Source organism: Drosophila montana, unplaced genomic scaffold (assembly GCF_035044405.1).
Source record: "Drosophila montana isolate Dmon_TW-CO22-7 unplaced genomic scaffold, ASM3504440v1 contig_1783_1, whole genome shotgun sequence".
NCBI lineage: Eukaryota > Metazoa > Arthropoda > Insecta > Diptera > Drosophilidae > Drosophila > Drosophila montana.
This window is the reverse complement of record NW_026996710.1, coordinates 128,886-154,772: the sequence shown is the minus strand read 5'-3', so window position 1 is coordinate 154,772 and position 25,887 is coordinate 128,886. Positions and strand designations below refer to the sequence as shown.

The window sequence follows — 25,887 nt, the reverse complement described above, 5'->3', positions numbered from 1 at the left end:
GCGATTGTGCTAGACCAAAGATGCTAGCGATTTATCTGATCCAAAAGAGTATTCTATTTTGCCAGCCCATTTTACTTAGCGTTAAAGCAGGTGCAAATAATACTCAAAGTTTTTAAAAACAAATTATAATTTTATTTAATAAATTGCCTTCTTTGCATTAACATACAAACTAATAACCTTATAATTAAGAAGCTGCATTGATTTTCGAAGCTAGTTTTATAAATTATTTTAAATGTTTTCGTTTATTTTTTATATAATACATACCAATTAACACGGGATAAAAATAAATATATTATTATATTATTGTAAATACATACCCACTACAATATTTATAAGTTTATTTAAAGTTTTCCAGGTATGTAAAATATGCACATTCAACTCATAATTTCACTTCACAAATGACACGTTTTAAAGTTGCCGCGTGCCAGACAGAATCACAAGTAAAAGGAAACTACAAAATTAACAAAAGACTCGCGTGCCGCTCATTGACCTTGTTACCTAAACAGTTCTTGATTGCATAATCTAGGGAACTCGGCTACTTTTTATTGTTCGGCATCAAAATTTTAAGACGAAGCACAAACCTCGTAAAAAAAATTCTTTCTCATTTTGGTTTTGATCGGCATGCATTTCATTACCATTCGCTAACGAATTTCCTAACGACTAGTAATGCATAAGATCGTTAGTAGTCATTGTTTTCTGGGGGCCATCGCATGACACATTCAAATGCTCTATCATGTATTTCTTGGTCCAGTCAGGCATAATATCTATTGTTATTAAATTAAAACTTAAATGACCTAAATGAAATATTTATATTTTATACTTTAATATTTTTGTTTACTGTGACGACCTATTTTGCTTATAATAAAAAAAACCAAGTCGTATTTCTGCAAGGGTAATTCATCGTCGGCTTTTCAAAAAATTCTAATAAAAGACCAAAAATTGAAAATGTTCAATTTTTGCGACTTGCTACTTGTGCAAACGCACACTCTTTCGAATAAGCAGCCGTGTGAAATTATTAAAGGGCTTGGCTTGTTCATGTGCAAAATTGCTATTTTCCATGCTTGTTGATGGTAAGGGTACCTGAACGTTGGCATATATGCATGATAACTTTTTGGACCAGCCAAGTACGCACACTTACACACTTTTCTATATGGATGGAAGCATTTATGCGTTTGTGTGCCTGGTGGTTGCCAGCCTGTTCGATGTAAATTTGAGAAGATTTTAAGTTTTTGGGTTTTCTGAATTTCGAGCTCTACACACACACACATACAAATACATATGTGTGAATGCGCCGATCAAGTGTTTGTCGTGAAACTGAGATATTTTCTCCAGTGGGTGCGTAAATTTGGGCGACTGGCACAGCCTTTGTTTACTTTGCATGCCTGCGGTGGGCATGCTCAATGGGTTAGTGGCAGGGCATTGAGTAATAAACAGATAAAGAGATGAAAAGTCACTCCGAGGTTTTATTATCGTTTTAAAACTGGCGCAAGGTCGATAAGGTTGGTCTGCAAACGCAACACAAAAAATAAAGCTCATTTACCATAGGAAGCAACAACAAATCACTTGCAAAACAAAAACAGTGCGCATGAAACCCTATTTTTTTTTCGTTGTCTGTCTTAATTGTTGAAATTTTGAAGCAAGATTTTGACGACATAGGAAATTCAGTGCAGAGAAAGGGGACAATTATTTCCACTGTTAAGACGGACGACGAAAAAAAAAACGTTATTTCATTAGCAGTGTTGTTGTTTTGCATCTGGTTTGTTGTTGCTTCCTATGGTAAATGAGCTCAATGGGCATTAAGTAATAAACAGATTGTAAGGAGCTACTGGCCGGGGTAGTCTTACCAGTACCAGCAATCTACAAGACATTAGTTAGTTTGCTGGGATGAAGGATCTAGAGGGGGGAGGAAGTGCTTCAAACAAAGTATAACTCCTACTACTTTCATAGGGTAGGGAAGGAGATGCATACACACGACCGGGATTGCTCACGCGATCGGCGGGCTAAGCCCTGATTCACACATGCACGGCCGGGATTGCTCACGCGATCGGCAAACTAACCAATTCACACGCCCACACGACCGGGATTGCTCACGCGATCGCCAAACTAACCCTATACGCACACACACATGACCGGGATTGCTCACGCGATCGCCAAACTAACACAATGCGCACACACACACGACCGGGATGATCACGCGATCGCCAAACTAACCCAATGCACGCACACGCACACGACCGGGATTGCTCACGCGATCGCCAAACTAAGTCCTGATTCACACATACACGGCCGTGTGGTTAGGAGAGGAGGTTATGTTGAACACTGGTTAACTTCAGGGTCCGAAGTTAGCATTAATTGAAAACAAACGAATTAATTGACTTTCCTTTCTAATTTCCTTTATTTATATTCACTCATGACTTGCTATCTGACACGATTTCCCTAAGTCAAAGCCCTGCCGCACTGTTCGGAGCCCTAGTGCTCCGATGCACACACTAAGTCTCCCTTTTCTCTGCGTTCTGCTGCACACGTCTACTTACTAAAACGTTAACTTATCCATTACTTAACTGTTAATACCCTATCCTCACAGTGCGGCTCACATACTACTAAGCCTATTCTGATTATGTTACTAGTGTTAGTCTACTCTTAATTTTAGTATCGTGGTTACGTCGGGCGACGGGTGCCGCTCTCACTCTTCGCCTACTCGTGGGCGTCCATGGGTCTTGGTGCGTCCTCTTCGTCGTCCGTCCTCTCTTGGTGGAACGGATTCAGCTGCGAAATATTGGCCACCCTCGTCTTCCGTTCGCCTGGCCTCGCTGGCCGACAAGGTTAGGCGACACGAACTTGATAATCCGGTAGGCGCCATCGAATTTGGGTGCCAATTTCGCAGCGAAGCCCTCAGCTGGTGCTGTCGTAGTAGGAACATCGAGTCCAACGAAGGCCGCCACTCTCGTCTCCGCAAGTTGTAATGTCGGCCCTGGTCTTTTGATGCACGCTGGAGATTACTGTGGACGATATCAAAGATTTCTTTTAACCTATCCACCTTTGTCCTAGGGTCGAGCGCACTAGTTGCGGACCCCGGAGTTACCTGATCGTACACGGCTGCGGGCAGCCGGGGCTCCCTCTCCTGCATCAGGAAAGCGGGACCACACTGTCTGGCAAGAGCTCGTCCCACGAACTCTGATGGCCTTCGATAAATTGCGCTATCATGGTCTTCACGGTCCTGTTGGTCCTTTCGGTAGGATTCTCTTGTGGACAGTACTGGGCGGTATACTGGACCTCTACGCCCAGCGATTCCAAAAAAGCCTTGAAACTACGGCTTGTAAATTGGACCCCGTTGTCGCACACGAATTTCTTGGGCACCCGAATCAACGCAAAATCCTCTCTCGGAACGCTGTCTGCAAATGCGCCGCCGTGGCTCTCCTGAGAGGGACCAGTTCCACCCACATCGAGAAAGCATCATGGAACACCAGTAGCATTGTGTTGCCATGCCTCGACCGTGGAAGGGGTCCGACGAAATCCGCGCAGAGTACTGCCATCGGCTCTGCTACCTGTCTCGTCAGCATGCGGCCAGCGGAACATATCCGGTGAGTAGTATCTCTGGGCCAACCTCGCCCGGCCGTGCGAGCATCATGACATTCTTGCAGTACCCTCTGTCGCTGACCACTAGCCACACATAGCTTCCAGGGAATGTAATCATCGTCCGTCCGGTGGCCCAAGTGCCTGTGTAACTGCCCATTCTCTTCTACGTAGTCCGGGAACTTGGCTGGCTCATCGGCGATCCTAGCACGCATACTCGCGACCCATTTGCAGAGTAGCTCGGCCACCACTGCTTGCTAACAGGTCTGTAGAGGATGCCTTGATAGTGCATCGGCCACGATGTTGAGCTTCCTTCGACGGTAGTGGACGTCAAATTGGAACTGTTGCAGTTCCAGTGCCCATTGCGCGGTTCTTCCTGATAGGCTCTCGATCGAGTTGAGCCATTTGAGTGCCAGATGGTCCGTTATCACGTCGAACCGATACCCCTCCAGGTAGCAACGCAGCTTCCGGACCGACCATACAATTGCCAGGCACTCCTTCTCGGTGGCGGAATAGTTCACTTAGGCTTTCAGCAACTTCTGGCTCGCGTACGCTATTACCCACTCCTGTCCCTCTATCGTCTGCGTCAGCACCGCGCCGAGGCCATACTCACTCGCGTCAGTCTGCAAGACGAATTTGGCGGAAAAGTCTGGAGAAGCCAACACAGGGGCAGTCCTGAAGCTATCCTTCAGTTGACGCAATGCCTCCTCCTGTTCTTGATCCCATGCCCATTTCCGCCCCTTCTTTAAGGGCTCTGTGAGCAGCTGTACCTGAGTGGCGAAGTTGGGAACGAAACGCCTGTACCATGACGCCATCCCGAGACACTGCCGCAATTCCTTACAATTTGTCGGGGCCCTCAGGTCACGTATCGCCTCTACCTTCTCTGGATCGGTCCGTATTCCTTTCCCGCAAATGACATGTCCCAGGTAGACCAACCTCTCCCGGAAGAAACTGCACTTTTTCTTATTCAGCCTGAGATTGGCCGCCCTTAACCGGCGGAACACCTCCCTCAAATTCTCTACATGTTGCTCTTAAGACGATTGGAGCGCTATGCGGACTACGCGACGGCTCAGTGGCATTTGCCTGGATCAGCTCATCCACTTGCTCGTCAATCATGCGAGACTGCCCGCAGTCCCTAGAAGAGTGCCAGTTCTGACTCCAGGAACTCCCTCAGTTCCGGATCCAGAACCGCTGGCCACTCTGCCTCTTCGATGTTGGACTTCCCTTGCGTCTCGCCTTCTCCAGGCACCACGCCGACTTCAGATGAAACTCCATGCACTCGGGCAGCTGCTCTCGATCCCCTGCGTCCGCGTGGATCCTTACCATGGCTCCTGATCCCTCTGCTCTCTGGCACATTTCTGCCGTGCCGCCTCCATGACCGGCGTAGACCTGCCTCTGCAGCTCTACACGCCGCTTGGGTTGGGACGGGTGGTTGGGACATTCCCTGGCAAAGTGCCCCTCCTGTGCGCACCTACGACACGATCGTCGCGGATCATACCCATTTCCGGCCTCTTGGCTCATCATCTGATGGGCAACTTCCGCGGGGCCGTTGCTGGCGGGGTGGAGACCCGTTTATCCACACCGGTCGCTCCGGATCCGGAGGGAGTAGACCGAAATGGGTTAAGGTGTCCCCCCGGGGACTGTACCGTCCTCGCCCACTCTGTGCTACTCGAACTCGTGGCCACCTGAATCCCTGATCTACTTCCTGAGTATTCTGCCCTCTGCCCCATGACTGTTTCATACTCCACAGCCAGCTGGGTCAGCTGGGACAAGGTGGAGAAATCTTGCCGTCGCACATAAAGCCTGTAGTCGGGAGCAGCATTCTCATAGATCCGATGCAACTCCTGCGCAAGCTCGTATCTGGCGTGGTGCATTAGGGCCCTCAGTTCTATCAGGTATTCTTTAAATTCCTCCCCCACGCGCTGACGACGGGACCGGATTTCGTCCTCAAGCCTCTCGAAATAGTGTGGAGGCAGGAAGAACTCCAAGAAACCCCTTCTAAACACTGACCATGGCTCATCCCTGAGTCCACTACTCAAGAACCAACGAGCAGCCCTGTCATAGAATATGTCGCTCATTGCCCTGGGCATACGATCGAGGGCGTTGCCATATGTGAAGGTCCGCTCCACTAGGTCCTCCAAGAACCCAAGGGGGTCGGAGCGGCCATCATACCTCATACCCCATTTCCGGACTTGTTCTGGGACGTTTACGAGGGGCCTGTTATCCGACAGAGGATACGGCCGGGCAGGATGAGGGACACAACTCGGCGACATGACCTCTGCGTCGGTCGCTGTTGTTATGCGGGAGCTGTCTTTTCCAGCTTCCTGAGCGTCCCCTACACCCGTGACGGCTAAGCGAGGAATCGGAAGCTGTGGACGCTCGTACAGTTGTGAGCTCCTCAGATCGGGCTCCGATTTCTGCCGTGGCCGTTCGCCAACGTCGGGTGAGACGCCCCAGGATAGCGGCTCCATCGTTTTGGCATACTAAGACTCTAACTCGGCAAGCCGAGCCCAAATCTCGGATGTATGGCCGCCATCCTGAACGAACATGGATAGCCGTTTACGCAGCTCCTCCACGCGCCCTTCCTTGACCAGCCGCTGGTGGATCCAGCGCACGCCTACCCCCGGATTTTGGCACTCACCTGGCTCCATTTTGAGTCTTTACTACTCCCTCTAGGTGCCCGTTTCGACTTCTCTCTCTCTCGTGGACCCTTACTCAGTTTTGTGTTTCGTGTGTGGGCGATTTTCGATCCGTAGGTTTGTTTATTTCACTTGCGCCTTTGCTTTTCTGCAGGGTTATTTACTCACGACCGTGTATGTGCGCAGATAGATATTTAATTTTTCACTCCTTTACTTTTATTATTTCTTTATCTTGGTTGTTAACGCTTAATATTCTCTTAAATTTTGACCATCCTTCACTTTGGTCTTTGCCTTAGTCTTTATTATTTTTGCTCTCTGTTATTATTCATTTATTTATTTATTTTTTTATTCATTTCTGTATATATATTTTTTTTTTATTTTTTTTTTTTTTTATTGTTTTGGTCACTCCACAACCAATAAAAAAAGAGTAAATAAATCTTTTAACTTTTATATAATTTTTTTTTTATTTTTTGTTGTTCACTTCACAAAAAAATCTAATCCACTTGACGTTCTTCCATCTTTAAATCCTCGTCCATTTAACTCGTATGGTATTTGTCTGTTTTTATTGTTCACTCCGTTTTATTTATCATTAAACGCACGCGTTCTCATTGCTTTCGCCAACTGTCCTGACGAATTCAACTTGTCACCGCGCGTGAGTTGAATTCGTCCCACTGTACAGCCGCTGCCGCGACGCCTTAACGGCCCTTCGACGCCGACGTCGACTGCGCCGCGCGTTTGTGCACACGTGTGCAAGCGTGGTCTCGATGTCGCCCGGCTGGCGCGCGCGCTGTACCTTTTTCGGCCGTCCGTTATCTTTCCGCTGTCAGCCTTTTGTGCTCGATTTTGCAAATATTTTGTCGCCTAAATCTTGCAGGTGTTCATTTTATCGTCCGACACAGGGTATGAAAATGCCCTTGTTAGGGTATGCCTGACTACCTAATACCCTAGATTTGCAATGTCACCCATGTGTGACGACTCCCTTTTCCCTACTCCTCTGCTAGGGTAAATACTCTCTGGGTATGCCCGACTAAAAATACCTTATATGCAACTTCCAAATTTTGTTATTTGAAAACACTTATTTGGGCATACTGGCGGGGCTTTAATCCGTAAACATGCCACGCCCCTAAACGCCTCCTACGTCCCTGCTCGGGCACCACTTGTAAGGAAGCTACTGGCCGGGGTACAAGTCTCAGTCTTACCAGGACCAGCAATCTACAAGACATTTTTTAGTTTGCTGGGATGGAAGATTTAGAAGGGAGAAGAAGTGTTTCAAACGAACTATGACTCTTACTACTTTCATAGGATAGGGAGGACGACGCATACACATGACCGGGATTGCTTAGGCGGCCAGCAGACTTAGCCCCAACTCACACACACACGACCGGGATTGCTCACGCGATCGCCAAACTAAGTCCTGATTCACACATACACGGCCGTGTGGTTAGGAGAGGAGGTTATGTTGAACACTGGTTAACTTCAGGGTCCGAAGTTAGCATTAATTGAAAACAAACGAATTAATTGACTTTCCTTTCTTATTTCCTTTATTTATATTCACTCATGACTTGCTATCTGACACGATTTCCCTAAGTCAAAGCCCTGCCGCACTGTTCGGAGCCCTAGTGCTCCGATGCACACACTAAGTCTCCCTTTTCTCTGCGTTCTGCTGCACACGTCTACTTAATACGATGCTCGCTCCAAAAAAAACCGGCACGCTCGCAAGCGAGCCATGCGCTTGCCTTGGCCGCTCATCTTCGCCGCGAGCTTTCGCAACTTTGCCTCGGAGCTTTCGCTCTTCGCCGCCGAATTGAAGCTGCGATCAAGAGATGGTGTTGAGTAACCGATCGGGAACGCATGGTTTCTGCGGCGGCCGGTGGTTAAATTCAAACTTATATTAAGACCTATGCCCTTAACTATGCACTTGTTCTGTTAATACGCATGATATAAACTTAACGGCTCCTTGCCTTAAGTTTGATTCTCTCTTATTCTAATAATTCTTACAATTAACAAAACTTATAATACTGCTGGCTCCTTGCCTCTTACTTAACTAAGATCTTATTTTAATACTTATAAACGAACAAAATAAATTCGATTATGACAACATAATGGCTCCTTGCCGTGGATCCAGAACTGGGGTGGCTGACTCAAATAGCTGCCTCACAAGATATAGAGATGAAAAGTCACTCCGAGCTTTTATTACCGTTTTAATTCTGAAGCATGCTCGATAAGGTTGGTCCTCAAACGCAAAATCAAATTTAAGAAATAAAGCTCATATTCTCAATCCCAATCATTGAAGAGATACTAGACAAAGTTACCCGAAGATCATTATATTACCATACTTCATTTCGCAAAAGGTTTTCAACCAATTCTGATGGTGCCAGATTCAGTAAAGCAAATCAGATTTTACGAGCTCTTTTACTTTAGCAGTAATACAAATATATTAAAAAAATAAAAAAAGTTCATTCGATCGGACTCGAAACCGTTCTGAACGCACTACTCTCCACCGGTCCAACTTGACAGCCATACCAATAATGAGTTCTGGCTGAGGAAACAAGTAAGAGGCTCTAGTCCAGAGTTCCCGACTAGGGGATACTCTGAACCCTCCAAGCTAGCTCGCGCTACGATCTCATTTGCTTTAGCGGTAATATATAAAAACGAGAAAGAAAGGGCTATCTTCGGCACGCCGAAGTTTTAATACTTGCAGACCGAAACTTTTCTTAATGTTTATAATCACTAAGCGTGTTGTATGGTTAGTGTCATTGTACATTGCTCGTATGGCAGCTGTATGATATATTGGTCCGATCCAACCGGCTCCGACATATGAACAGCGTGCAACAAAAAAGAAGGAAGTATTCAAAATTATATGATGATAGCTTTAAATCTGTGAACCTAGTTCGCATAGCAACAGACAGATGGACAGACGGAGGGACGGACAAACGGACATGGCTATATTGACTCGGCTGTTGATACTGATCGAGAATATATATACTTTATGGGGACGGAGATGGAGATGGAGATGTCCCCTTCTATGTGTTACACATTTCGAGACAAAATATAATTTGCTTAGCAGCCTCGAGTACTTTGCACAAACATTAGAGGCAGCTATCCTAAAAAGGCAGTTAACTTAATTTTTTTTTTCCTAAAAGTGAATCGATTTCATAGAAACCACTATTTTTTATTTAAGTTGTACTGAATTATATTTAACATTACTAAGTTTAATAAATTAATTTGATAGTTTTTATTACCTTTATGTATTTATATTAAATTTAATTCAATTTCAATACAGTTTTTTGTATACATAAGAAAAACAAATCAACACATCTGACCATAGATGGCGCAGTTAACTTACATAATGTTCATAGAAATTGTAAAAAAATTACTGCCGATAGGAGGCGCTTAAGTGCAAAAGGCTGTTAAGTTAGATGCACTTAACGTTATTAATTTCATACAAAATTAGCTCTTATTGCAGCGAAAAGAAAATTTCAGACAGCTATCTTACCGATGCAGCTAAGTATCGAGGCAGCAAAGCAAATTATACTGTACTCTCTGCAAGCGTATAAAAAAACTAAGAGGTTCTAGTGAGGTGTTCCCAGGGGATACCCTGAGCCCTCTTCTACCAACATCAAATGCAGATAGTGCTACGAGCTCGTTTGCTTTAGCAGTATTCAAAGGGAAAAATAATCTCTCTCTCCTTAGGAATCGAACCTGTGACATATCGCACCACTAGCAAACGCCTCTACTGGACAACCAAACCAACAATTTGTTTCTTTTGAAAACAAACTAATTAAAATAGCAGCACATAACCTTAGCATAGATTACAATACAATTGCAATTCCAATGCTGTTGAAAGAATTCAATAAACACGCGCATGAATGCGTGTGTGTACATGTATACGAATATGGATGAATGCATGTTCGGTGGCGTACGCGCTGGAGCATCGGCAGTGGGTTAAGGGGGGATACTACAATGCTTGTCGGATGTTCTTTTAATTATTTAAAATAGTTCGTCGCGTACTGTTTTTAGAAGCCGAATGACCAACATCGAGTCGAGGCAGGGAAAGGATAAGAGAGAAGAAGAAAGAAATACAGAAAGGAGGCTTTCCTCAAACGTTCATAGTGGTGTTGGGGCCAACCCATGTTGGGATACCGTGGCTGTATGCATCACAATGGTCACCAGGCGGCTCGCCTATTTTACGATTAATGGTGACCCCTTTGAAACACTATGGCGTTAATCTTTTAGCGACAGGGTACTTCGGCGCGACATGATTTCCGGATTAAAACGGTAGCTAATTTAAGATTCATTATAAACATTTTATTTCGAAACATAATTTTTCATACCCAAAAGAAAATAATAATAAGGAAATTCAAAAGATACACCAATTGAAATTACGATATAATAATTTTATATTATTATTTCAATTATGTGCATTATATATATAAATACTTTTTTTTTGCCTCTAATGGATTTAGCGTGTACTGCATATCGGTGGACATTAGTGTAAGCCCGTTAGAGTTAATTTTTATTTAGTGTATCCATTTTTCTGACCGCGAATGTAGTTTTTTCTTCTTTTTTTTGTTACAACATGTGGGTAAGCTAAGGCTAATCGATCAGTACCATAATAAAAATGTGAACAATGCACAATATTTTTATTCTACAAACTTATTTTATTACCGAAGAAGAGGGCGAGGGAAAAAAAGGTAACACTTGCTCACTCAAACGATCGAGCGTTTATCTGTTGCTGCCGGTGCTTGAAGATCAGTTATTTCAGACCGATTGGTTGTGTGTATATTATCAAAGATTAAACCCATTTGGGCAGTGACCAATAAGAAAATAGGTCTATAAACATAAGATATTTCACTTACATTTTTTTTGTGTCCGTCGGCGAAAGATATTTCTCCGGAATTGCTGCGGCTAGATGAAAAATTCCATAATAAAACTAAGATTTAATTTTTGATAATGCACATATTCTCATTATTTTTTTGGCTTTGATTTGTAATTATTTCTTTTCTTTTTATTTCATGGCTTTATTCGACAGAACAAGCATTTACTCTGGTTTTCTTTTTACTTTGCTGGTTAATTAACGAGAAAACTAAAACTCAACAAATTAAAAAAAAAGAGAAGGGTACTTTAGAACACGAGCGAGCACGGTCGCTTAGCAAGTATTTCCGGAACACCAAAACAAATTATAACATTATTAACATTTTTTATTTTTTTGTCAATTAGTTTTGCTATTATCATTAATTTTTTTATAGAAACTATAGCATTTAAGGCATTTTTAGCCAATATGATTTATTTAGTTATGTTAATTAATTTTCGTTTTTGGGTTATGAGACTATATTTGGTGGCTAGCGTGGGTTTGTTTGATTGGGCGACGACTGAATTGGCATTACTAATGTAGTTGAATTGCTGAACACGTAGACTTATTGGAACATGGTGATTTTTGTTAACACTCAGCAGGTGCTAGGCCCTCACTCCTGGGTGCACGTGGTCCGTGGTACTCCGCTAGGCACCATACACAGGTACACAGGCACTCCAACATTATACTTAGTTCCAGATCCATATGATAAGCAACGAGGAGACAAGCAATGAATATTTGGCTCCACCATACGGATCTATATTAATAATATTTACCCATTGAAGGACTGGCACTGTAATGAAATACTTTTCCGAAGTCTTATAGCAACTTGGGAATTTCTCATGTACCATTTTGAGAGAAAAACAAGTAAGAGGTTCTAGTCGGTAGCTCCCGACTAGGGTATACAACTAACCGCACCACTTGCCGCCGCCTCTACTCAAGAGCCGCACCAATTACTGAGTCTCAATGAGAAAAAAACGAATTAAAATAGCAGCACAGAAAACAATACAATCGTATTTGCAATGCTCTTGATAGAATTCAAAGCAGACGCGCATGAATGTGTGTATGTACATGTGTACAGAAATTCTTGGAATTTTCGCTAGCTGCTGCTAACACGTGCTCACATAACTTTTGTATTTCTTAACCGATCTAAATGAAATTTTCGACAGTACATCATATTGTAGAATAGGAATTAGAATATTTGCATTCTTAAAAAGTCAATTTCATATAAATTGTGGCTTAAATTGATGGGCAATACAAGTTGGATAATTAACTTGATTTTTAGCTTTGTGGTGGTAAAGGAGAGGTGGCGATAGCTTTAAAATGAAAGATACTTGATATATATATATATTCTTGAAGCTACATGTCAAGTTTGGTGACTCTAGCTCATATTATTTGCCAAAATTGCTCAAAAAACAGGATTTTGATATCGATTTTAATCAATTTAATCACGATTTAATCACGCAAGGATCTCAGAACCTATAAGAGCTAGAGTGCTTCAAATTTAAGCTGTAGGTCCTCCTAGTGCCCGCGCAGATCAATTTTGTTTCCGATATTCGATAACTTACCCCGTTTCCAAGTAATCGATACAAATCGATATCGAAATCCTGTTTTTAGAGCAATTTTGGTAAATAATAAGAGCTAAAATCACCAAACTTGACATGTAGCTTCTATATATATATATATAGTATTTTTCATTTTGTACCTATCGCCTATCGGAAGATGAGGGTTCAGGGTATCCCCTAGCGGGAGCTCCCGACTAGAGCCTCTTACTTGTTTCTAACGTTTTTGCTGAAGCCGACGCGTGCCATTTCAATTGAAGAGAGGCGAACAAAAGACCTCGAGAGCTTCTTAAGCAGTTTGGTTTGGAGCACCTGCTTTCTTATTTAAAGGGTAAGTAAGTACATATATGCATGATAGTTTTTTGGAAATGTATGTATGTCTGGTAATGTGTATGTATGCACATTTGTATATATGTACATACAAACATAGACATATAAAGTGTGTACACTCATTGGTATGTAAAAAAGTGACGAAGTTGATCACGCTAGAAAATAGCAAAGAAGCCGCCGTTCAGACGACGCCGTGTTGCTTGCAAAAATACATACATATGTTTGTACGGATGCAGCGATATGTGTGTATGTTTATGCAAGTAGACCGGCGTCGATTCTGATGTTTTTCTATGTGCACACACGTAGTATGTACATACATACATATGTACGCAATACTTTGTCCGTTTTGATCATATTCTTGTTTTTAGTGAAATGTGTAAGCATTAAAGAAGACATCATCGACTGCAATGTGTTGCGCAACTGCTTGTTACTCAGTGGGCCGCGCCGGCTGGCTCATCGGTTTCTCTGGGTGTAGTCCCATCCCTTTCCCGCAGTCCGCACAATCGATATCAACAAAACTACAGCGTCTGTAGCAAAACATACCTATACAACACTATTCAAAATGAACCACATAATCGATAACAACAAACAATCGGAACTTCTAACAAATGAACAGCACTAACAGCTGTAACAACAAGCAAATGTAAACAACAATGAATTAACAAAAAAACACTATTTATCCACTTTACTCTTCCAGATCGGGTCCCGGTTCCGGGCCCAGCATACCCGACCTACATGAGACGATCACCTGACCTCGTCTTCCTCATTTTGGCCACTAGATGGCCTGCATCTGCCCGTGTCGGCTGTTATGCCCCCTCTCCCCATCAAATTAAACTTAGCCGGACATTCTTTTCCTTCAATATGTGCGTATAATTGGTTACATTCCTTATGATTATTAACAATTAATGTTTCTTATTTCTATCTATTTATCAAGGCATCTCCATTTAGTTAATTACGTTATCTTGCACGTGAGCATTGCTTCACCAGGTGCGTATTATTGTTGCATATACTTATGATTATGGACAATGTGTATTAATTTCTAAAATTTCATTTATCATACAGGATGCGTTTTATTTACTTTACCAACATTAAAGAACAGGCGACGAAAAAATGCAAAGTTATTGCCAGTCGCCGCAAACAATAAAAACAAGAAAGTAGTTATGAGGCAATCGTTGCACCGATTTAGGAACAGTGTACCCACGCAAATACTTATAGCCGGGTATGTCACGATAATCAGTCGAGCAACAGGTAGGTGATATACATAAATTAAATCGCTTAATTCTACCTTATCCTACCTAAAGAGCTCTCTGGGGGTGGTAAGGGGCGATAGAAAGGGGTAATTCAAGTTAGGTATGTATGTGAGTATTGTTCGCGCAAGCACCAAATTTCAAACTTTTATATTTTATAGGCGCATATGCATAACCTTTCGAGTTTTCCCTCACTGTTCGCTCTCTTAAAGTGAAGCTTGGCGTAAGTGCCTATGTATATACATATAATTTACAAACAAAAAACTAAATTTAACAACGACAAAAATCTGCTCTCTTTCAGGGAGCACAATCAGGAGTCTGCCAATGGCGCGGGCGAGGAGGGGCGAAATGGAACAGACTCACTCGGAGGATGTGGGCGTGGTCTCGCCTGTGGCCGGTTCTTCGCTGTTGGAGCCCGGTCGTGGGTGGCTCGTCTCGCCGAGGCTTGGCTGACGTGCACCGCTGACAATGCTGACATGCACCGCTGATATGGTTGGCGTGCGCCGCTGAGCCAAATCCTGGCCTTTGGGGTGACTTCGTGGGCCTCTCTGGTGCGAGAGCTGGTCCCTTCGTTGCCGGAACCGGGGGTCGTTTTTTATTTATTAAGTGTCTCAGGGTTTTTTATGTGTTCATCACGTGTCGCGCTTAAGTTGTAAGTTTTTCTAGCCGACAAGCAAAACTATAACTTTAAGCCCGCTTCGAGCTGGCACGCCCGCCGTTGACCGCTGATTAAATCGAACTCCCTGCTGTACATTTGGGCAGCAACATCGGTGCCGAATTTCGGCACACGCATACATTTGCGAGGCGGGCACCGTTGCTGCCCATCTGCACAGCTGCATTTTTTTGGGTCAACGGCCCAAATGAAGGCCAATGGCATATCCAAGGGCATGCGAGCCACTCTCCTTATAATCTCATTAAGAGCGAATCGGGCGGCCAATAGCAATCGCCGCTTTTGGCGCCGTGGATCGCAAGCCTGGCCTTGCCACCCTTGCCACCCCATATGACAAAAGATATCGGCGTGGCCGATAATATCGCACGCAACTAAGCAAACCCTCGATGCTGACGATATCGTCGAATGCAACATCACCACGCAGATTATTTTAAACACGAAACTGACCGTTATAATAGAATCTGGCGCATTTCCTATACTGTTTCGCCCAGCCGGCTAATTAGAATGCGCAACGTAGACCACACCCACAACCCTGATATACACCCGTATGTCATTCGCATGGAACACTCCTAGGGGCTTCCCTTTCAAGTCTTCCAGCAGGTGTTGCCTACTCGCCGCACTACTCTGGCCGTAAGGAGCTTTCTTGCAAATTTGGCGTTAAAAGCTTTCCCAAAATCGCTCAGCACAAAATTGCGTCGGTAGACTTCTTGGCCGGGTTCCGCCTGGAACACCCGGGCTCGAGCGTTGTACTGCCGATGACTTTTTTCGTAAGCCTGGTGTAGTTGGCTTTGGACTCGCTGTCTAATTAGGTGTGTTTTGTCTGCTGGGTGCAAATGAGAAATCTCATGATCACCCAGAGATCCTAACCTACGAGCCAATTTGTAGCATGCCCCATTTAGGAACATATGATGTCCGAAAACGGCAAAGAAAGGAGTCACCCCTGTCGCTGTGTGTTTGATATTGCGTATGGACACCTCTATTTCCGGAATGTAGAGGTCCCACTCGCGGTGATCTTGCTCTAGATACGCCCGGATCGCCGACAACATGGTACGATTAACTCGCACGCTTGCATTGCTCTGTGGCGCGTAGACCGCAGTGCGCATTTGTGAGATGCCGAAAACTGAGTTCATGTTTTGGAATGTACTTGATATGAGCTGTCGTCCATTGTCAGAGTGGATGACCTCGGGTACTCCAAACTTATAGAAAACCTCGCTGACCAAAATATCCACTACGTTAAGAGCCGTAGCCTCTCGCATTGCTTTCAAGAAAGTGAATTTTGAAAAATTGTCGACTACCACGAAGATCCAAGCGTGCCCTTGCTTCGAACGTGGGTACTTTCCCAGGAAGTCAATATACAGTTTTTGGAATGGTCGCTCGGTCACTACCTCTTTTCCTAGACCCACTTGCATGCGGAAGTTCGGTGCCTTGACTTCACGCACTGTCTCACCCAATCCCTTACCTGACTAGCCATGCCAGGCCAGTAAAACTGCCGACGTAAGGTCTCGAGCGTTTTCACGACCCCCCCATGACCAGCCGTCTCATCTACATGAGCCTTCGCTATTAAGCCGGCTGTAAACGAGCTTGGTACCCAGAACTTCCACACGGTGCCTTCTAACTCGTCGCCCCATGCGCTTAAAAAGCAAATCCCCCTCAACCTTCAGATCTGGTAGTTTGTCTTGATTCGCCCTTACTTGTTCGAGCAACGCCTGATATTCCGCGGATTCGAACTCGGTGGTCTCAAATCGAGAAGGCTTTCTGAACTGCTTTCCCACTGCTTCGACACTGCGTGATAGAGTGTCGGCTACCACGTTCTCACTGCCTTTACGGTGCTCAATGGTAAAGTCATACCTTTGCAGCTGCAGTGACCAACGAGCTAGTCTTCCGCTTAGGTCCTTCATGGACATCAGCCATTTTAAGCTGGCGTGGTCAGTGATGCATGTGAAAGGCATCCCTTCTATGTAAGGTCTGAACTTTTTTATGGCCAGTATCGACGCTAAGCGCTCCTCTTCAGTGACGGAATAGTTCCGTTGGTGTTTGTTCAACTTGGCTGTAAAGAAGGCAATGGGTCGTTCCTGACCCTCGGTGTTCTTTTGAAACAACACTGAGACGCATCGCACTGCACGAAGAACGGCTTGGAAAAATCCGCGTGCACGAGCACTGGGGCCGTGGTCAGGGTGGTCTTCAACTGTTCAACGGCTTGTGTTGCCTCGTGCCGCCACCAATAATGAATCCTAGGTATTTTAATGCCTTAAAGCAAAATTTATATTTGTGCAGTCCGATTGAGGAGCTCGCTTCCCTTAAGCATTTGTGCGTATTTCAAGTGCGTTGAAAAATCTGGGGAAATAACCGTAGCTCGTTGGGAATCACCTTGTCCATCAGACGAACCACACGTTGGGCTGCATTGCATAAACCAAATGGCATAATGCATAGGTCTTGCTTTTGTCGTCTAGTTCGACCTGCTGTAAAGAAGCTACTGGCCGGGGTACGACTCTTAGTCTTTCCAGGTCCAGCGAGTTACAAGACATTTATAAATTCGCTGGGAAAGAGGGTTTAAGGGGGAGGGGAAGTGGGTATCTTGACCAAACCATACCTAACTCTACTTCTACACGCCTGCACTATCGGGAAGTGGCCTCGCACCGACTATTCCTTCGGCCCGCGGCCTCGCACCAACTACACTATCGGGCCGTGGCCTCGCACCAACTGCACTATCGGGCCGTGGCCTCGTACCAACTCCACTATCGGGCCGTGGCCTTGCACCAACTACACTCTCTAACAGCTAACCAGTAATACCCACTCCCGGGCTACAGTCCCGTACCACATGCTCCCACTCTAGGTTAGGTTGAACATCGGCTAATTCCGATGTTAGAACAAACAGGGCTACCGGAGAATAAAGAACTCGCGAGTTTCCTTCGTTAATCATTGTATTTCCTATTGTATTTCATAAACTAAGGCCCTGCCGCACTGTTTTGGAGCTCTAGCGCTCCGCTATGCCTCTGTGATTTTCTTCTCGCGACGCAAGTCTACTCACCCTTAATGTTGCTTCCAAAAGTGCCGGCACGTTCGCAAGCGAGCCATGCGCTTGCCTCGGCCGCTCAACTTCGCCGCGAGCTTTCGCAACCTCGCCTCGGAGCTTTCGCTCTTCGCCGCCGAATTGAAGTTGCGCTCTCGAAGACGGTGTTGAGCAACCGATCGACAACGCACGGTTGCTGCGGCGGCCGGCGGTTAAATTCAAACTTAAGCCCTGGCTAAGTGGCTTCTTGCCCTTAATTATTATAAATATTATTATTATAGTATTATTAATGATTTATAATATTGGCGGCTCCTTGCCTCTTAACTTACTAATATCAACTTAATCAACTACAATATTGACGGCTCCTTGCCTCTTTCTAAACAACGATCTTAACCTAATACAATTAATACTTATAAACTAAGAAAACTGTTTAGTCGCCCCGCCAACGGCTCCTTGCCGTGATTTTGGCCATAAAGACGACGGCTCCTTGCCGTGGATCAAAAACTGTGGGGGGCTGCACTTAGTAGCCACCTCACACCCCCTCCTTACTTCGGGATAGTGACCGTGACGTCACCTTTTGCGTTCAAAGTAACGCTGTACTCTCGTTTCCCATGTGTTACGTGGAAACGCGTGCGTCGGCATCGGAATCGACGGAACCGCGCCTCTCTCGCGATGAGCTTTACCACGCCCGATGCCAGAGGCGTTCCATGGGGGAATACTTTCCAACCCCAGGGGGTTGAATCGGACACGTCGTTCCTGGCGGGACTTCCGACGATCTCTGTTAGCGTGGAGCTCCTCGATGCCGCTTCTGGGCTTCCCTATGCCTCTTATATACATTTGCACAAATACATTATACCCTTTTTACCCAATTGCTCAAAAAACAGGATTTCGATATCGATTTTCATCGATTACTTGAAAAGTACTTGGGGCAAGTTATCGAATATCGGAAACAAACTCGATCTGCGCGGGCACTAGGAGGAACTACAGCTAAAATTTCAAATCTCTAGCTGTTATAGATTCTGAGATCTTTGCGTTCATACATACGAACAGACGAACGGACGGACAGACGGACATGGCTAGATCGATTCGGCTGTTGATGCTGATCAAGAATATATATACTTTATAGGGTCGGAGATGCTTCCTTCTGCCTGTTACATACATTTGCACAGGCACATTATACCCTTTTTACTAATTTTTACTGGGTTCAGGGTATAACAAGTTTCTAGTCGGGAGCTCCCGACTAGGGGATACCCTGAAACCTCTTCTTCCAACAGGCGATAGGTATAAAATGAAAGATACCTGATATATATATACTATTCTAGAAGCTACATGTCAAGTTTAGTGATTTAAGCTCTTATTTTATATCAAAGTTGCTAAAAAAAAAAACAGGATTTCGATATCGATTTTTATCGATTACTTGGAAACGGGGCAAGTTATCAAATATCGCGGGTACCAGGAGGACCTTCAGCTTCAAGTCTCTAGCTCTTATAGGTTCTGAGATCCTTGCGTTCATACATACGGACTGACGGACGGACGGACGGCCAGACTGACGGACGGACGGACGGACAGACAGACGGACATGGCTAGGTCGACTCGGCTGTTGATGCTGATCAAGAATATATACACTTTATGGTGTCGGAGTTGCTTCCTTGTGCCTTTTACATACATTTGCACAAATACATTATGCCTTTTTACCCATTTTCAATGGGTTCAGGGTATAAAAAGGACTACGCTGTGTCTGATTTGCTATTCGGTAGAATAACGGTAAAGCCTTCCACTAATATCAGAAGTGGTCCTAATCCACCTACATCAATCAATTTCATGGATAGTGTCAATATTGAAGAATTCACAGTCGTGCAGCTGGCAAATGTTTCGCGGCACTAAAACTCCCAACCACAGACACCAAGGTCGAGTTAACGGCGCGCCTAAACGCAATTTCGTCAGAAGTGCGAGTCACTTATAAAGTGCAATCTGGTTTGACCAAAACGAAAGAAAAACATTCACCTTTAAAAAACGAACAAAAGTATGAAAAAGTACGAATAAGTTATATGCTTCGTCAACCACGATTAATAATGAAATAGATTCGGACAATTTTGAAAATGAAATGTTTAATATTTACTACGCAGACGACACGACAAGTGAATATATTTGTAGTGAAGATGTAAGTTATTAAACAAAGTGCAGATTTATAAAAATAATTGAGGATAGATATATAAAAGCAATCAAACCAGATAACCCAAAAATTAGAGCAGAAATTAAACTACGGCTGGAAAGCAATAAGCCATTTAGTTGTTCTCCACGGCGATTGGCATATAGTGAAAAAGAAAAGCTTCAGGAATTATTAGATGAATATTTCAAGAATGGCATTATACGTCCTAGTCATTCTGAGTACGCATCACCGATAGTGTTAGTAAAAAAGAAAACTGGACACATGAGGTTATGCATAGATTTTACGAGACTAAACAAGGTATTAGCTAAAGACAACTATCCACTTCCACGTATCGATGATTTATTAGATAAATTAGTAAACAAAACTGTGTTTTCAAAACTAGACCTAAAGAATGGTTATTTTCATGTATTCGTTAACGAAGAGTCGGTAAAATACACAGCGTTCGTCATACCCTTAGGGCAGTTTGAATTCTTAAGAATGCCCATGGGAGTCAAAAATGCATCTGCAGTGTTTCAACGTTTCATAAATAAAATATTTTCCGACATGATCAAAGAGAATAAAGTTATTGTTTACATAAATGACATAATGGTCGCTAGTAAAGATATGAACGAGCATTTAGACACATTAGTGGAAATCTTTACGCGATTAACACAGAATAAATTAGAGTTACGAATGGATAAATGCGAGTTTTTAAATTCAAGTATGAACTATTTGGGCTTTCTCATTTCAAAAAATGGTATTTAAGCAGACGAAAAGGGGATAGAAGCCATAAAAAATGTTCCCATACCGATCAAGGTACACGCCGTTCAGAGCTTTCTTGGACTTTGTTCCTATTTTCGTAGATTCATAAACGGATTCTCAACAATTGCTAAGCCATTAAATGATTTAACTAAAAAAAAAGATTAACTATTTTGTTTTGAAGAAAAGGAATTAGAATGTTTCCTAACACTTTAAAAAAAACTTATACAGTCCCCAATTTTAGCAACTTACGATCATAGACATGACACAGAATTACATTGTGACGCCAGCGCTCTAGGGTTTGGGGCCGTGCTACTTCAGAAAAAAGAAGATGGAAAACTTTATCATATCTTTTTTTTCTCAAAGCGCACTACAGAAGCGGAAGCCAAGTACTATAGTTTTGAACTTGAAACCTTAGCAATTATCCATGCACTGCGTAGATTCAGAATATATCTACAAGGTAAAAATTTCAAAATTATTACGGATTGTCACTCACTGACTTTAACTCTGAATAGAGCTGATTTAAATCCACGAATAGCCAGGTGGGCTCTCGAGAGTACACAGGCCAGGATACAAAATGCAGCACGTAGACGCACTCAGCCGATGTCACAACATTTCAATAATAAAAAACAAACAGAACCCAAAAATCCCAAAGACATGGAAGACCATGTTTTATACAAATACCACAATGACATAGGGAGAGATAAAATGATGAACATCATTAACATTAACATTATTGGTTGCCGAACCTCAAAGAAAAATGTTAAACTCACATAGAGAACTGTTTTAAATTTATAGCTTTTTCCCCCAAGTCGGAAAGGGGCGAAGGTTTCCTACATTGCATGCCAAAAGGTAGCAAGCCGTTCGAATTAATATTGACCATTACGGTCCTTTGGACAATACAAGGACAAAAAAATATATTTTTGTCATAGTAGATGGATTTACAAAGGTCGTAAGACTATATGCTACCAAGACAACGAACACAAAAGAAGTTATCACATCGTTAAAAGATTATTTTAGGGCATACAGCAGACCACGTTGCATCATTTCCGATCGGGGCAGTTGTTTCACGTCGAACGAATTTGAAGACTTTATGACAGAAACTAACATTAAACATATTAAAATAGCGACAGGATCACCTTAAGCTAATGGCCAGGTAAAAAGGATTAAAAGAAGTTTGGGGCCAATGATTTTAAACTGGTAGAACCGGACAATAATATATTTTGGTACACAATCATAGACAAAGTAGAATACGCACTTAACAACACACAACATCGCAGCATTAATCAGTTTCCAAGTAAAATGTTTTTCGGAACACAACAAAACGGCACAGTCATAGATAGTTTAAAGGTAAAGCTAGACGAAATAAATTCAACGCCAGTAACAGAAAGCCTAACATAAATAAGAAGAGAAGCAGAGAAAAATCAAAAAGAAGTCCAGAAAAAAGCTTAAAAAGGGTGATTATGTAATGGTAATAAATTTTGACGCAACCATAGGCGCATCCAGAAAATTGGTTCCGAAACACAAAGGACCGTTTATGATAGTCAAGGTAATGCGAAATGACAGATTTTTGTTAAAAGACATAGAAGGAGGTTTCGCGCAATCCATATGAGGGTGTTTGGAGCATACAAAATATAAGCCATTGAATGCAAAAGAAAACAATCAAAAAGTGATTATATAAACAATAAATATAATAAAATAAAATAACATAAGAAGTAGCTAATAAGTTAAATAAAGAGAAGATCAAAAAGAAAAATTTTACATATATATAAAGATAAATTTTGGATACCAAAAAAAAAAAAAAACTTTAGTAATAATGTATGTATACTTAAGATTCATGAAGCGTTATATAAATTATAATAAGCATGATCAGGAGATGCTGTCAGGATGGCCGAGTTGTAGGAGGATAAACACACATAGCAACATAGATATGCATTTATACATACATCACTTAGTCCCATATAACATTGTCATTCAGACACTTTAACATACGCATTAACATTTTCACGCGATATAACATTATTGTGTACGAGAGAGTTCAGTTCTGTATCGCACGACGAACAATTAAGAATTAAAAATAACTTCGCTGAGTCTGATTTGCTATTCGGTAGAATAACGGTAAAGCCTTCCACAAAAGGGTATATATATTCGTGATCAGCATCAAGCCAAGTCGATCTTGTCATGTCCGTCTGTCTGTCCGTATGTATGAACGCAAGGATCTCAGAACCTATTAGAGCTAGAGACTTGAAATTTTAGCTGCAGGTCCTCCTAGTGCCCGCGCAGATCGAGTTTGTTTCCGATATTCGATAACTTGCCCCGCTTACAAGCAATCGATAAAAATCGATATCGAAATCCTGTTTTTTGAGAAATTTTGGTATATAATAAAAGCTAGAGTCACCAAATTTGACATGTAGCTTCTAGAATAGTATATATACATATATCAAGAATCTTTCATTTTATAGCTATTGCCACCTCACCGCTACTACCTAATAGCTATAAATCAAGTAAAAACACCAATTTATGCTGCCCACCAATATAAGCCACAATTGAAATGCATTTAGTGTTGGAGAAAAGGGTTCAGGGTATTCCTCAGTCGGGAGCTCCCGACAAAAACCTCTAACTTTTTATTTATTTTCTTATAAAAGAATGCAGCGCAAAATTTCAAACGTGAAGCCGGGAAAAGAATTTGTGAAGTGTCGAATTAAAAAGAACGGCGTGAATTAGAAACATATCACGCCAAAGATATTCGTAGCTTATTCCCGCTAATCTTCCAACTATCGTCTCATATTATCGGGTGGTGTAATGGTCGGTGAGTCCATCCAAGTAAATAAACGCAGTTCCACCACAGATCGTTTACGATAAAAATGTTTTTTACCACCTGTTTTTAAACGAAAAAAACGGTTTGCTTATATCTTAGAATGTACCACATAAAGCTTTAGATAATGTGCTTGATGCAAGTCGAGCTTTTGCAAGGTTGCATCGCACATATATCTCCCATGGGAGCTTTGCATGATCACCCCCAACTTCGTTATCTCCACTTGCCATCCGAAAGAATGGGCTTTTTTTTCTTCGGGTGCTTATAAAAACTTGCGGCCTTTTTTACTGCGATAACCCCCCAGAGAAAGAAGATTGTCGTGGTTAAATTTTTGTTTACAGTTTTCAATTCGAGAAAAAAAACCATATGCACAAATACAAAGCGAAAGGAGAAAAATCCGCCCATACATTTTTTGGGACAATTGGGCACGGGAATGGCCAGAACTGCATGAGTTTTCGCAATCCATGTGAATCAAGACGCCCACCAGCATAATTCTCTGTTAATATTTTGACCACCAAAGTGCCATCCCGTAGAGCACGTTTGCAGTTCCGATTGGAGCCGCCGACGAGCCCACTAGAAATTGACGCTCACGGCGGTCTCAGCAACCCCATCCGGATCACCATCGCAAAGCTAGTGCAAATACAAAAAAAAGAAAATGAACAGCTAGAAATTTATAAAATTATTGTGTGCACTGCCATAGGATTTAAACCGTCTACCAGGGATTTAGAAATCGTGAAAAGCATGTTTTCCAAAATGTTTTTATGTGTATACGACAAAACAAATCAGCAGTGATCTCACTCAAAAAAAAAAAAAAAACACCCGCTGCCAAAAAAAAACGAGAAAGAAGGGCTATCTTCGATGATTAAATACACTTGCAGACCCAACCTTTTTATAATGCTCATAGTGCTTTGCCCGTATCTAAAAAGCAAAGGAAAATAAGCTAATGCCGATTATAGTTAAGATATCTCGAAAAACAAAAATTTTTTCAAACAACTTTATTTTCAATCGATCGTTCCTATGGCAGCTATATGATATACTGCTACGAGCCAGCCGATTCTGACATATGTACTGCGTGCAACAGAAAGAGGGACTTCTGCAAAGTTTCATGACGATAGCTTACTGAGAGACTAGTTCGCATAGAAACAGATGGACGGTCAGACGGACATGGCTATATCGACTCGGCTGTTGATACTGACCATGGGTAAATATGTATATACTTACTGGGGTCGGAGATGTCTCCTTCTATGCGTTACACATTTCACGACAAAATTATAATACCCTCTGCAAGGGTATAATGATGCAAACCAAGGTGCAAAACCATAAAATGTAATGTTAACCCAACAATACTACCTGTATTGTACCAATAAGTCCCTCCTTAGGCATAAGGGAAGGAAAGTGGCATATTCGCACATATGCATAGTTATAGTGACAAATATAAGCAGGCAGCATAATTGCAGCTGCGAATCTGCAAGCGCTTATCGCTTGCAAAAGCATAAATACAGTTAAGCAGAGCAATAAGAACATTATTCAGATAATTGCAGCTGCATCTATACAGATAAGCAAAACAATAAACACCTTACTTTGATAATTGCAGCTGCATTCGTACAGTTACACAAAGCAATAGACACCTCACTCAGATAATTGCAGCTGCGCGTCTGCAAGTGCCTTTACGTAGTAATAAGCTTCACATAAAATAAGTTCTACTGAATTTTAAGTTTTAAGCTGATCATCAAATAAACACCACGCACAAAATTTACTCGCGTTGTTATTTAAAGAATTATTTCGGCGTTGACCTAAGTGATATTATTACGGGTCATTTATTCGACTCAAACAAACGATATCTCTATATACAGTCTGTCAAGAATGAGTTTACACATTGACTAAAAATGCAAAATTTTAAGCTTATAACAATGAGAATGAACTATTTATTTCAGTATATTGTTTTATTTTTTTTTAATATGTTTACTTATCCCTCTTACTTAAATATGTAACAAAAAAGGTAAAATTAGGTAGCAAATTCAACGAAGTAAAACAAAAAAAGAAGTAACTCAAAATTTGTTTGGTGTCAAGAAACTCTGTATACAAATAATAAAAAGTGACTTTATACTTAATTTATAGGAACAAAATGATCGAAATTAAAGTTTAATATTTAGTATGTCCACCCTTAGCATTAATGACACATTGTAGTCGGGTTTTCATTGAGTGGATTAATTTTTTTAAGTCATAATTTGTTGGTAACTTTTGCCACTCATCTAAAATGAAGGCTTTAAGTTCCGACCTA

At 42.4% G+C, this 25,887-nt stretch overlaps 1 protein-coding gene and 1 long non-coding RNA gene across 3 annotated transcripts in view; one reads left to right on the top strand and one right to left on the bottom strand.

Annotated features, from left to right (window-relative positions):
- dpr8 (defective proboscis extension response 8) overlaps window positions 1-25,887 on the bottom strand; it is a 267,234-nt gene that overhangs the window by 127,096 nt on the left and 114,251 nt on the right. The window lies entirely within an intron of this gene.
- On the top strand, window positions 13,660-14,176 carry LOC135441073 (uncharacterized). 2 transcript variants are annotated; one of them, XR_010438410.1, is made up of 4 exons: window positions 13,660-13,819; window positions 13,891-13,943; window positions 14,019-14,073; window positions 14,115-14,176. It is a non-coding gene; the product is annotated as an uncharacterized LOC135441073 (long non-coding RNA). The 2 variants fall into 2 exon arrangements; XR_010438409.1 differs by having other exon boundaries at window positions 14,019-14,137.